Source organism: Perissodus microlepis, chromosome 13 (genome assembly GCF_051167445.1).
Source record: "Perissodus microlepis isolate ML-2025 ecotype Zambia chromosome 13, ASM5116744v1, whole genome shotgun sequence".
Taxonomy (NCBI): Eukaryota; Metazoa; Chordata; class Actinopteri; order Cichliformes; family Cichlidae; genus Perissodus; species Perissodus microlepis.
The window spans coordinates 20758654-20771580 of record NC_140473.1 but is presented as its reverse complement, the minus strand read 5'-3'; the positions used below and the strand labels follow the sequence as shown (position 1 = coordinate 20771580).

The 12927-nt window shown below is 38.8% G+C and overlaps 1 protein-coding gene across 7 annotated transcripts in view; it reads right to left on the bottom strand.

The window, feature by feature from the left end:
* Positions 1–7574, bottom strand: part of ccser2a (coiled-coil serine-rich protein 2a) — a 50284-nt gene extending 42710 nt beyond the window's left edge. For 5 of the 7 annotated variants that reach the window (XM_084947919.1, XM_084947921.1, XM_084947922.1 and 2 more), the window contains exon 1: positions 6960–7574. The gene's annotated coding sequence lies outside the window, so the exon portion shown is untranslated. The remainder of the gene's footprint in view (positions 1–6959) is intronic. The other 2 variants (XM_084947920.1, XM_084947923.1) reach the window with 2 other exon arrangements.
* Between the last annotated feature and the right edge of the window lie 5353 nt (positions 7575–12927).

Here is a 12927-nt window from a genome sequence, read left to right as displayed (position 1 = left end):
AACATACAGGATTTCTAAAGCATAAATAAGGTTTTACTTTGTTTCACTCGACGCTTTTGCTAGATGGCTCAATATAAATCAGCTGCTCTGCCTGTATGTTATTACACCAGAGGTGCAAAGTAGATAACTGTCAAGCTATTTTGAGCCAAAAATACTTTCTATTAAAGCTGAATGGCAGTTGAGGATACTGTTGTGATGCGACACTGATTTGGGATATATTTTAAACATTCAACCATCACACTGCCAAAGAAAGTCTGAACCAAACTGAGTCATACTGCTGACTAGTCACGACACACAGAGACACCTTTTGAAAAGTTCTCATAATCTACCCTGAGTCATCCTTTACAAAAACACCCCTTTCTGAGGTGTGGAAGTCTTGGTGGCACTTATATAACTCTAATTATGTTCTCTATCATAACAGGACAGATGTCAGCTCTCCCATTCTACTAACACCAAGCTGTATATTCGAGGTTTGGTGTATACTTTTGACATGCATAGAGGGACATTTCTCTGTCTTCTCCCTCCCTCCTTACATGACCTTCATTTGAACCATGCTGTGAGAACACTGCAGTGCAGCTGACAGCCCCATTTAATTCCCAACTTATGATTGGCCACAAGGGTGAGAACGGCTGATAAGTGTCACCAAGCAACAGCGCAGATGTCAGTCATTGTCAGCGAGGTCATTAGAGCTGTTCAAAAGCAGTCAAAGGCTGGTTTTTGAAGTAAGTCCACATAAAACCATATTACTGTGTGGTCACACAAGCTAGGCACTGAATAACTATACCACTGGGCGACCTGCAGTTTCAATTTAGTCATAAACGAGTAAAAATGTGGCTCAAATGAAGTCACTGCACAGTGAGGGGTTTCTGTCAGGGACGTATTTACACCTACGATAAAGCCCGGAGGGTTTCAGCGCAATTTAGCGTTGCACTTGACTAACACTATCCCTCTAGATTAATCCTAACCTGGATTCTTCTGCTGGTACAAGGCATGTGTGAAATCACTAGCACGAAATTAGTCATAAACAGGTATCCAGTGCTGCACTGAAAACCTCCTCCTTGCTTTGGTTGCTAGCAGGTAGCTGTGGTCACATTAGATTGCATGGAAGATGCTGACTTGTCTGTAAATACACACAATCTGCACAATCCACCAAGCACAAGCTGTACTTTTAAAGTAAACATTCTCCATTTCTGGTTTCTGGTGCATTTTTTCAAGTTTTACCGCAGCTCCGGACAGCAAATGGCATGTGTCTGCAGATAAACTGGCATCTTTAATGCAAACTATGGCCCAACGTGGCAATCTGCTAGCAACCAAAGCCATCACAAAGATATTTATGGTGCAGTACCTCCTTTGAAACTGATTTCACCTTGTGACAGCTAGCAACCTCCAGAAACCACTCACCATCCGGGTGAAGAACCGGTAAACATTTCTTCCAAGCAAGGGTGATACAGACTGGTCAGTACACCTGTGTACTGAGGCCTTAATTACTAGATATGACACACATTTGATAACTTAAAGGTTGTAGTTGTTTTTTTTAACCCATTCATTAATTTTTTTTTTCTTTCATTTATCCAATTCAGGGTTGCTGATGGGCTGTAGCCTATCCCAGCTGCCATTGAACAAGAGGTGGGGCACACCCTGAACAGGTCGCCAGCCAACACAGAGAGACACGTAACCATTCACACTAACATCCACACCTATGGCCAATTTAGGTGATCAATTTAACCTAACCCACTAACTGCATGTCTTTGGGAGGAAGCTGGAGCAGCAAGAACCAAAAGGACCCAGCTAGCCAGTGGATTTGAACCTAGTAACCTAGTAGCCTTTCTTTACTAATTTGGAGCTAAATCTAGTCATTGGCAAACATATTCAGTTTCTTTACAACCATGTTAAAAGACATAAGAAACACAAAAACATTAGCGAGTATTTTCATCTATAACTGCGGGCAGAAAAACAGACCAAAAATCTCTTTGGCTTACTAATGTGCCTAAGATAACATATTACTCAATAACTTTAAACATCAGTGCAATCAGAATGCCATTATGACTAAACTTGTCCATAAGCAAACAGCATGAACACTAAATGTCCATCAAATGTGGATCACGTTGTAGGTCTTTATCAGCAGCACTCAATTTACTGTAAAACATTACACAAAGTACTTACTACTTACTTGAGAAACTAAGAAAATATCTACAGTGTAAATCAAGAGCACAGAGGAAGTATATTATGCTCCTGCACAAATATTTTGTGATCTGCAGTCAAGATTACACAGAAAAATGAACTGCACAATGTGAGAATTCATGTGCATCAACACTTTAAATTGAACCTAAAAGTATAACTGTTACATTCAAACTCATTTTAACTTTTTTTTTTACATGATAAATGCACAATTTTTTCACAACTTGGAATACAAACACATAAAGTTACACAGTGTCCACAACTCAGGGTCACAGTCAGAGTTCATGGCTATTTTCGCAACCTCCTGATTTAGCCCATGTTATTCTCTGGATGATATCAGAGCAATGGCATAACACGCTTTACTTTATCAACAACTCTTAACACAGACATGGGATCTCAAAATTTCCAGCTTATCTTAGGGCCTCCCCCATGGAGTCGTTGACTGGAACAGTCAGTTAGAAGAATCCCACCTAAAAAAAAAAACTGTTCCTAGGTAAACTGAGCCTTCACCCACACAAGGGGCGAAGGCTGATGATGTGAAGTGAAGTGGATATGCTGCTACCCACACGACATATGAACAGAGTATTCTCTTCATCTGTCTCAAGTAAGCTTGCTAGAAAATTAACAAAGAACACAGGGCATACACACTTTACAATGTTACTTTCTGGCACTAGACTTTATTCGCTGTATACATAATGTTTGGCACACCCACGCTATCTTGTGGAAGAAGGGGATTCTCATTGTACACAAAAGAGCAAAGAGCAAAAACAACTCTGACTCATGCACCACTTTGCTGAGAGAATAAGCACAAAAAGCACATTTTGTAAATGCAAACAGGCCTGCTGTACCCTATACCACCTCTAACCTCTTCCTTACTAACCCTCATGGGACTGTGGCTTTTAAAAAATAAAGCAATGTTTTCCATGACAGCCAACAGAAATGTCGCAAAGATGAGACATACGTCTAAACAGTAAGCTTTTAATAGTTGTTCCTATTGGATTTATCCCGTGAATGGATGGTACAATGCTATTAGGTCAGCTTCCTCTATGACCCACTTCCCTCTTTCCTGTGCCGCCTCCTTTTCTGCTCACTCTATCAGGCTGACTGTCTCAACAAACACTTCTCCCAATCACTACTTTTTTTCTTTAGACAGCACATTTTTATTTAGTAGTTATCAAACAGTCTCTGTAAAACCAGGAAGAACAAAGCATCCACATATCAAATGCGGCCACTGCTGGCAGTTAACGTTCGCAAAATGCTTTGTGTCCATTTTCTCATCGTCTGTAAATATTAAGTCAACTAGAGGGGAACCAATCTGAAAGAGTCCTGAGATAATAGAGAAACATTTCCATTCACCTCAGGAGCTTTGTGGAATAAAGTGAATGGATACTCGTACTTCTATGTCCCCCTGCTGTGTAATTTTCTTTGAAAAACAGAAAGGCACCACAGCACAATGAAATCCATTATCTGCTCAAGTAAGATGATGCTATTGCGGCTGTGCCTGCCACGCAAACAAGAGTATCTGAATATCACATTCATGTCTGTGCAGGTAATTGCCAAGGCTGACATTTAGAACTGCCTTTCTTTTTCCCTTTAAGGAGGGTATGAGTAATGAGTCAAATCTCACAATTACACAACCATCAGATCCAGAAAAGGAAATGCACTATGTAAAATAATACTACTTATAAAGTGAAAGTTTCCCTAGGGAATAAAAGTTTAAGAGTGACATGATATGGCACTGCTTAAAGGCTAAAAAGGGACGATGTGCCAAATGAAACTGGTGCAGTAACATGAGTACAGAAACACTCGGGCAGCTTTCATGAAATGGGCACTGCTCTGGAAATAAGCCATCGTGTCTGAGAATAACACCCATTTTCAGCAGATGCTTGCAAATTACAGCCAGTCCCATATGGTAATTGAGAATGACTCAGCAGTGATTGTGGAGGCAGGCAGAGAGCAAATGTTCAACCTCATAACAGAGTCCACAATCCTCAGCACATGGCCGGTGTCTGATCCTGGGGACATAACCACTCTATATCACATGACTCAAAGCCTTGAAGGATTACCAAAGGAGACTTAAGAGTTTGAAGGAGAGTGATCGCACGACCTGTTGTAGTGAAAGTTAAAATCGATTATATCACCTGATGCCAAACTGAGAGTAACTAAAGGAAGGCCACACAATCCATGCACAATTCATTCAAATATTCAGATTTTGATTTGTTTGGTATTCATGTGGTTTCAGTTTGTCACTCACTTTTCCATGGCTCACACACATAAGCTCATTTGTTTCCAGGAACTATTATGTTAAAAGTTACTCGTGTGTCCCACATAACCAAATGAGCAAAATTTAACAATAATTCATTCATTTTTTTATTTATTCAGTAATTATTGTACTTGGCAGTACACAGGTCAGCAGGACTTTTTAGGGGGGACTGTAGATGAACGTAGCACATGTCAACAGAGACAAATACCAAACATGCTTAAAAAAAAAGCTTAGAAAACTGGCTAACTATTTTTTTAGATGCTGATTTTCCATAAACTCTGATATTATTCAAAAGATAAACACCAGAAATGTTAATTTATGCATTTCTGTTGTTTTCTCTGTCATCCTGACACCAGGATCATGCTACAAACCAAACAGCGTATTTTGTGTTTTGTTAAACCTGTAATGAATGTACAGTATACACATTTAGTAGGTTAAAAGTTATAACAATGTTTTTTGTTTTGTTTTTATGTCATAGAAAGCAAAGTGTGGCACTTTGTCACACTGACTCACTGAAACACATGAACCGACCACTCTACCACATATGCCACATGGATCTGTCTGCTGTAAAACATACCACTTCCATTTTAAGTCAATATCTTAATAATATTATGACATCATCCAGCCAGCAATTACACACATCTGCTGTCAACGCCCTGCACTGTGTTCATAATTATACCTGGTTAAATACAATTTTTGGAGAAAAAGAACACAAGGGCTCTTCAACCAACTGAACCACTCCCAAACACTTAACTGATTTTATTTACTGATGCTTTATAGAAGAGAAAATATCAACCTACACAAGAAATTTCCAGCACATTACCTTCTAGTGCATGCAAAATTAGGATTTATCTCCCAACTCAGCCATATGATCGTTCATTCTTATTCTCTCAGTATTTCGACGTTATCTTTTCATACTTTCAAAAGCTTTTCCTAAAAATGCCTAAAAGGATCTTGCTGATCTTTGAAGGACACTTTAACTCCAAGGACTCTGTGTTTATCCATCAGAGATTCTGTGTCAACACTTTACTATGTATGGAGCTATTCCAATCCTGTAAACATCTGCAGTCTTACCGAGGGAATAACAGAACTGATAAGCGTGGCTAAGTATAACTCTAATGACAGGCCACATACAGCGAGAGAAGAGGGCAAAGAGGATCAGAGAAAAGTCAAAGTCAAATCAAGTTCCTTGGCTCTATGAGGAACACACATGAAAACCTGCACAATGTGGTTGAGCATAAATGTCAGAAAACCAGAGATGTGGACTAAGTATAACACCCACAGCAGACAGGACTGGAAACAGCTCATGTCTTAAAGTATAAGGAGTTGTGTAGGGATCATCTTGCTTAACGCTTACGTCTTCATCCTCCACCTGTGATTTCTGGTATTACTGTATAAATAACACTTATCTGTGCTGTACATAGTGATTTTTCAGCATTTTACGATCCTGTCACCCTCGAGGTTGCACTTCAAGAGCGCTATGGTGTCTTGGAATGACTGCTACTCCCAGGGTAGTGGGACAAATGTGTGATTTCACAAACAGCCACATTACAAAATACACTGACGCGGACAGTTAAGGCAGGCCAAAGAGACACAGCAGTTTGGGTGGTCCACTCTTCAGCAGACGTTCAGCTGTTGTAGAGTGGAATCAGATTGTAAACACACCCTCAGCCAAGGTGGCGCTCCAGGATCCTAGCCAACAGGTGTCCAACGTGCACACTCATGGATCAGCATGTGCATTCGTGTTTGTGTGTGCGTGACCCCACCCTAACACCGGGCAAACCAGACTGATGTTCATCTCACTTACACTAAGGGCAATCGGTCACGCCTTATCCTAATGTGTACTGGCGCTGATGCCACGGCGCTTTCCACTGTCTGGCCTGTTATAGATCACAGCCTAAAATGGCACACACACACACCTCATGGTAAAGACTTGAACTGTCAGCAACTACAGTCGAGGTATAAAAATATGAATTTGAAGGCTCCACTGCATGGTCGCTTATAAAAACCCTGCTTGAATTTACACCCTTGTCTGCTGCATGTAACTTTAAGATCATCTATGAGTCATCTTCAGTTACCCTTTAATCCTGGCATGTCCATGAGCAAGGTATCTCAATGGTAAATCTCAAGGAAGCCAGATTTCCCTTTAAGCATTAACTATTTAGGTACCCAACAGGCTGTGAGACACTTGTCAAGCAGCAGTGCTCCAGAGTAGCTAAAAATTCCAATTTCTGTTTGTATTATGTAATAAAGAACATTCCTATGGTACACAAAGGTCTCATCATCCTTATTCACGGTACAGTGACTCTTTCACGGCATGTTATGACTGTGGAGGGTGTTGTTGGAAAGCATGGCCTCTTCTGCCTCACAGATGAAGACCAATTCACATCTTTGAAAATAAGGGCTCTGTAGGCACACATACTGGAAACACTTTCTATTGTTGTCACGTCATTTCACAGCTAAAACAAGACTTGTGTAAGCTAATACGGACTGTCCATTGGACTGTCATTAGACTTACCTAAATGATGCCGTTACAACCGTGTTTATAGCCTCGTGGTTGGTTGAGGGAAGAGTCTACTTGTTCGTTGTCTTTTAAACAACATGATGTTACAAAGTGAGCGGCCGAGAAGAGGTAGCAAGTCCTACAGTTGCGTTTGAAACTAGCTCACCGCGGAGATGCACTGGTGAAGTTAAGGCTAGCCCGTAGCCTGTAATCATTACACAAGTTCAACGGTTATCGCTACAGCCGATGCATCACAAAGACTTATTTGTACTAAACAAATCAGCAAGCTTACACTAAGTGCTTGAAGAGAGCTTATAAATAAATAAATAAAAAATCGTCTTTCTCTTTAGTATTTCCAGCATACCGTTAAAAACAGCCCGAAGCAACTGAGTTACACTGACAGCAAACATCGACCAACTGATGATACCGACACTGAAAACGGGTCGTCCGCAAAGCGGCAGGCGGGCTTTAACGACAACACGGCCATGTGGACCGAAAGAAATCCTCACACGAAGCAACACCTGGGCTTGTAAATAAACTAACCACAGCAGGAACCCCCCGCACAGTTCAGAGTACAGACGGAGTCCCCCCAAAGCGCCTTCTCATTCGACATCCTCCCCTCGCTTTCGAGGGGGCGGAGCGTGTAGATGTCACCTGGGACTTTGTACGCTAATCTGCAAGCTTGGGTTACGTCTCTCTTTGCTAGGTGTTACTGAAGTCCTGTGAGTCAATTTCTGTCTCTGGCATTAATTTAATTCGCTCTTATGAGTTTGTATTAAGTTGTAAGCTTTCAAATAAAAAGTAAACTACAGCTTGGTAGCCGCACGTGTGACGTCAGACCCATAGCTGAGCGTGCAGGGCTGTGCTAAATCTGTGGACGCTAATTTACTAGCCGCAAAGGACACTACGTTTGCACTAATGACTGTAGAAAACAGTTTTCTACAGTCATTGGTTTGCACACTATTAAAACCTGTCTATTACTATCCACTTGTAGGCCTAATATGTTTTTTTGAATGGAAGCTGGGGTTATGCTAGTTTATTCTAACGGCCCGGGTTTGTTACTCCTTATATATATATATATATATATATATATATATATATATATATATATATATATATATATATATATTTATTTATTTATATATGTATATTTAACTTTGGGCCTTTAAAACCCCCCTTTTGTTTTGAACCTCCATTCTGAAAGGGAAATAGTATTAACTGTATTTTTACCAGTTGGCAAGACAAACTGAATCTTAAGTGTTAAATTTACAGGGGGCTGAGTGGATGTGCAAAATTTGCGATTTTACTCTTTTTTTCTTTTTCTTAATAAAATGTACTGCTAATCGCTTAAAATAATTCTGCCTCTGAGAAAACTGAGAAATGATTCCTTGAATTACTACTTATTACAACTAAGGTGTGCAGAAGAACCTCTCTGAATACACAATGCATTAAACCTTGAAGCAGGAGCAGAAGACCACATTTCTTCTGCAAGATTCAGATGGTACGGTGATGGTGGTGTAATGTGTGGAGATATTTTTTGGCACACGTTGGGCCTCTTAGTGACAAGTGAACATCATTTAAACAACACAGCCTGCCTGAGTAATGTTGCTGACCATGTCCATCCCTTTATAACCACTTGTGTACTAACTGTGGTCTTATCAGTGTACAAAGCTTAAATAATCTCAAACTGATTTCTTGAACATGACAGCGAGTTCACTCACTCACATGACTTCTTTTGAACTTTAGTGGATTTTATTGAATCTATATTACCAAGAACTGAAGCAGTTTAAAAGGCAACAAGGTGTTATTTAACAGCTGACGTTCCCTAAACTATGTAAAAGCTTGGCCTGCCTCAGTAACACTCTGGATAAAGACCTGCAACACAATTTAGCACACTCAAGTGTCACTGTGCTTTGAGGGCTCAGGTGGAGTAGCAAAGCACTATTTAAGAACCAGTCCATTTGCTATTTACCATGTCAACTTTTTCCATTATCACAGTTAAGTAGTGGAAACTGAAAAATCAGAATGCAAGCCAGAAAGTAAAATAGTTTTTCTTACATGAGACTACATCCACATTTGTATGATGTGAACTCAAATAAACTAAAGGTTAAAGGTCATTAACTGAAACCCAAGGGAATGTGGATCTGAAAATGAAAGTTAAGATAAAGAACATAGTGGGTGTTTATAGTGGTACACATTGTAATTGTTTGAGCATCTGTGTGCTTGGAGATAATCATCTCAAAGAAAACACGAAGATGATCAGAATAAGCATTTTAGATACATTTAGAATCTTGGAGATGATCAAATGCAGCATTATGAGTGGGCTTCATCACATTTGTCATCCACCAGTCCTTATTTATCCAGAATACAACACAGTTCTTTCCAACAGTTGTGTGGTTAAAATTTACAAAATACCAACAATAGCTAGTTAGTCAAAATCCATGCACATTAAAGACAACTGTTCATCAAATTCCAAGATAAATAATTCTATTGTTCTTTTTCACTGTAATAAATGATAGACAACCATAAATAACTTCATAAATAAGTTACATGTCAGGAATGAAAGCCTTCTGCTTGTTAGACCCTGACGCCCTAAGAAAATAAATCATGGATGCAGTTTTAGAGGAAGCAGTATGACTGTAAAATTATGCATATCTCCAAACTTTCATCTAAAATGAAATATTAATTATTATCTTACGTTTCTGCTTGTATTTAAATGAATACAAATGAAGGTAATGCAAAACAATAAAAGCTATTTGAAGGGTTTATTTCATTTCTTTTTTCGTCACATAAATGTGTTCTTCTAATTGAGAATTTTAAAAAAACAGATGGTGTTTTGCTTTTTTTCGACACATAGTGATAAAATCTTTCAAATGACATGGAGATTAAACAATTTAATTAACTATTTCTTGGACTCTGAAAAGTGCGCAGGGCTTATTGATCTCAGCAGTCAAAGAGGCTTACTAAAGCTCAGCAGATCTGTACCGGAAAAACTAAATAAACTGCTTAAGCAACGTAAATCACCCACTGTGAACACTGCTGCAATGCAGAATCAACAGCACTAATCAGGGCTAAAAAAAAAAAAAAGGTTTGCAATTAAATTGCTGCTCATGCAGGCTGAGACAGTGTCTCTTTAGAAAACTAAGCAGCTGGCAGAAGGAGTACAATGCTGGAATTCGGGTCTCTGTAATAGCTATGACACCATAATTTTAGAATAACACCTTCACTATGGAGAGCCCACTGGAGGAACTGGGGGATGAGGGCCATTTTCCTCAAACCATTTCATTGCCTTCAGAGAGACTTTAGAGACTTTTGGGCTTCGCTGCTGTTCTAATAACAGGTATTGTTCCCTGAAATTTTTTAGTCTATAACTAGTGCCTATGCTTCTATTTTCTCTCCAGGCTGACATCTCAAAGTGTAGAAAGCTTCTGCTCATCATGGCAGGAACCCCGATTTGCTGCACAGCTCACTTCTCCATCTGGATTCTGTCTGAGACCTTCCTTCTATAACCACCCCAGTGGCTCTCTGGTAAAATAACAGTGATTTGATGGTGATTAATGCCTATTTTGCTGCTAAGAAGTTCTTAATTTTGAATGACCTATTCTGTCAAGAGGAACTAGATTTTATGCTTCTCTCTGAGAAGCATGAGAACGTCTCAGATTTCTTAAAACTACATTCAACACACTGTTCATTTTTCTCTGCACCACAGATTTCTAGTTGAGGAGGTTGAACTGCCAAAGAACTTTAAAAATAGACATTTTTGTGTCAGTTGACTTTTTCAGTCTCTAGTTACTCCATCAAGTTGATTATAATCACAATTCTAGAAATTCACCCATTGTATGGTATTATAATATATAAGCAACCTGGTTCTGCTGCATATTTTCCCTTGGACTTAAGACTTTAATTTTCTACCGTTGAAAGTAGGCAGAATTATGATAATCAGGCATATCAGCATTCCTGCTGAACATATATCAAACACTACTACTACTAAAGAGTCCTTCAGCATTATAAACTCTTATTTTGGTTCCAAGTGTTCTTTTATCCATCTAATAAGTTCAGCATTTGAAATCTTGAATGTTGAACTTAGCCCAGAGGGGAATATTTGATTCCTCTCTGAGCTTTAACTCAGATGTAAAATGTATTTCCCATTCTTGTTTCTTTCATTTAAATTGCTGATGGCTTCTGACTACTGACATATTCTAGTAAGCAAGCTCAAATTACTTCTATTTTACATTCTTTACAATGGTTCCCAAAATTAGAAATCGTTGAGCCCTAAATAGACATACTGTAGAGTATTTAGCCTACCTTATACTATATTGCTTTCTCGCTCAGAAATCTTAAAAAAAGACAGGTCTTCTATTGAGAGTCTTATTGCTATTTGCTTGAATTCATCTATTCTGTGCCTTAAATTGCTTTTAATATTTTTATACTGCTATTAACTGTACTTTATTGTATTTTTCTTGTGATTCATGCTATTTTTAAAAAATTATTTTAGTCTATTTTGTTGTATAGCACTTCATTGCTATTTGTCTGTGAACAGCACTTTATCATTAAACTTTTTTCTTACTTTCCATTCTGCCTCTCTGTCATGTCTCTCTACCTTTTTATTCTGTCTCTCAATCAACCCTGTCTCACTATTTCTATGACAGACAAAGAGATGATTGAGAGATAGAAGCATGACAGACAGACAGATTACAGAGTTAAACCATTTTCACACAAGAATTTTGGCCACTGTCAGGAGAGTCAGTTCAGGATTTGTCTGAAGTTTTCTTTTGTCACGTGTAGCACAACGTGTGTCTGCTTCAGACATTCTCCCACTACTGGAAATGCTGTCTGGTTTAGTTAAGGGAGCTTCAAGAATGCATGAGGCAGAACACATGACACCAACCAACTTTAGCTCCAGCTGCACCATTCGCACACTTTTTGCAATCTTTGCACTCAGAAGCTGAAGCAGAATCCATTTTATATTTGATTTTTTGTCAGACATTTGCAAGTGTACATATCTGTCTGTTGGGTGAACAAACGTTCTAGACTGTGAAAATGAATTTAGAGAAAGAAGCTGGACGTTAGATATAAGGATGCTACGTACATTTAAAGGCCTATGGATACAATTAAATAATTACTTACTACTAACTTGATAATGAGCTGGTAAATGCATTTGGTGTTTTTAGGTTTTGCTTTTAATGTTGTTTCGTGACACAGTAAGCGTTCACTGTTAAATATCTTCAAAGGAAAATGAAACTAAAGTACATGACTGCTTTTTCTTTTCAAAAAATTTGTTTATCCATTAGTTTACACAGTAGAATGGACACATGGATTTACTGGCAAAGTCAGCTAGCATGTTTAAAGGTCCTTTTTCCTTTGAGGCCTTCAATCCTCTCTCTGGATTACTGCCTACAAAGTGCCTAGAAAAAGAAACACTTTTCCTAACAGAACATATTTTTTACTTTAGTCAGAATCTAAATGGGAGGTTTTGAGGGTGTTAAAATCCAAACTTCACCTTTGAATGAACTCAAAGGTGGATGCCATCTCCTCCTGGTATTCGAAGTTAAATACGTACAAGGCTGCAAAAATGCCCTCAAACATGGCCTCACCTTTAGTGCTGAGCATCCAGCACCTGTTTCTGCTGAAAACACAATGCCAATACCTTTTAAACATGTTTTTTGAAATTAAAACTATATATTATAGAATTCTGAACTGAACTGATTCTTTTAAAATTAGGCTACACTCAAAATATGCAGGCTCAAAATGCTGGCATTAGGTAATGTAACAGGGCAGCCGTTTGCAGCTGGATTTACAGTGACGAAGACCAAGACACAGTATGGCAGAAGCAAGAGGCATTTATTTGCCCACATATAGCTCTAAGGCCATGACAGTCACTGGCATGTCAAGCCTTCTCACAGCACAAACATTCACTCTCCTATTTAACGACAATTATCAGCCTTCTCAGCTTTTAAGGACTAAACCATTATTTTACTGTCAG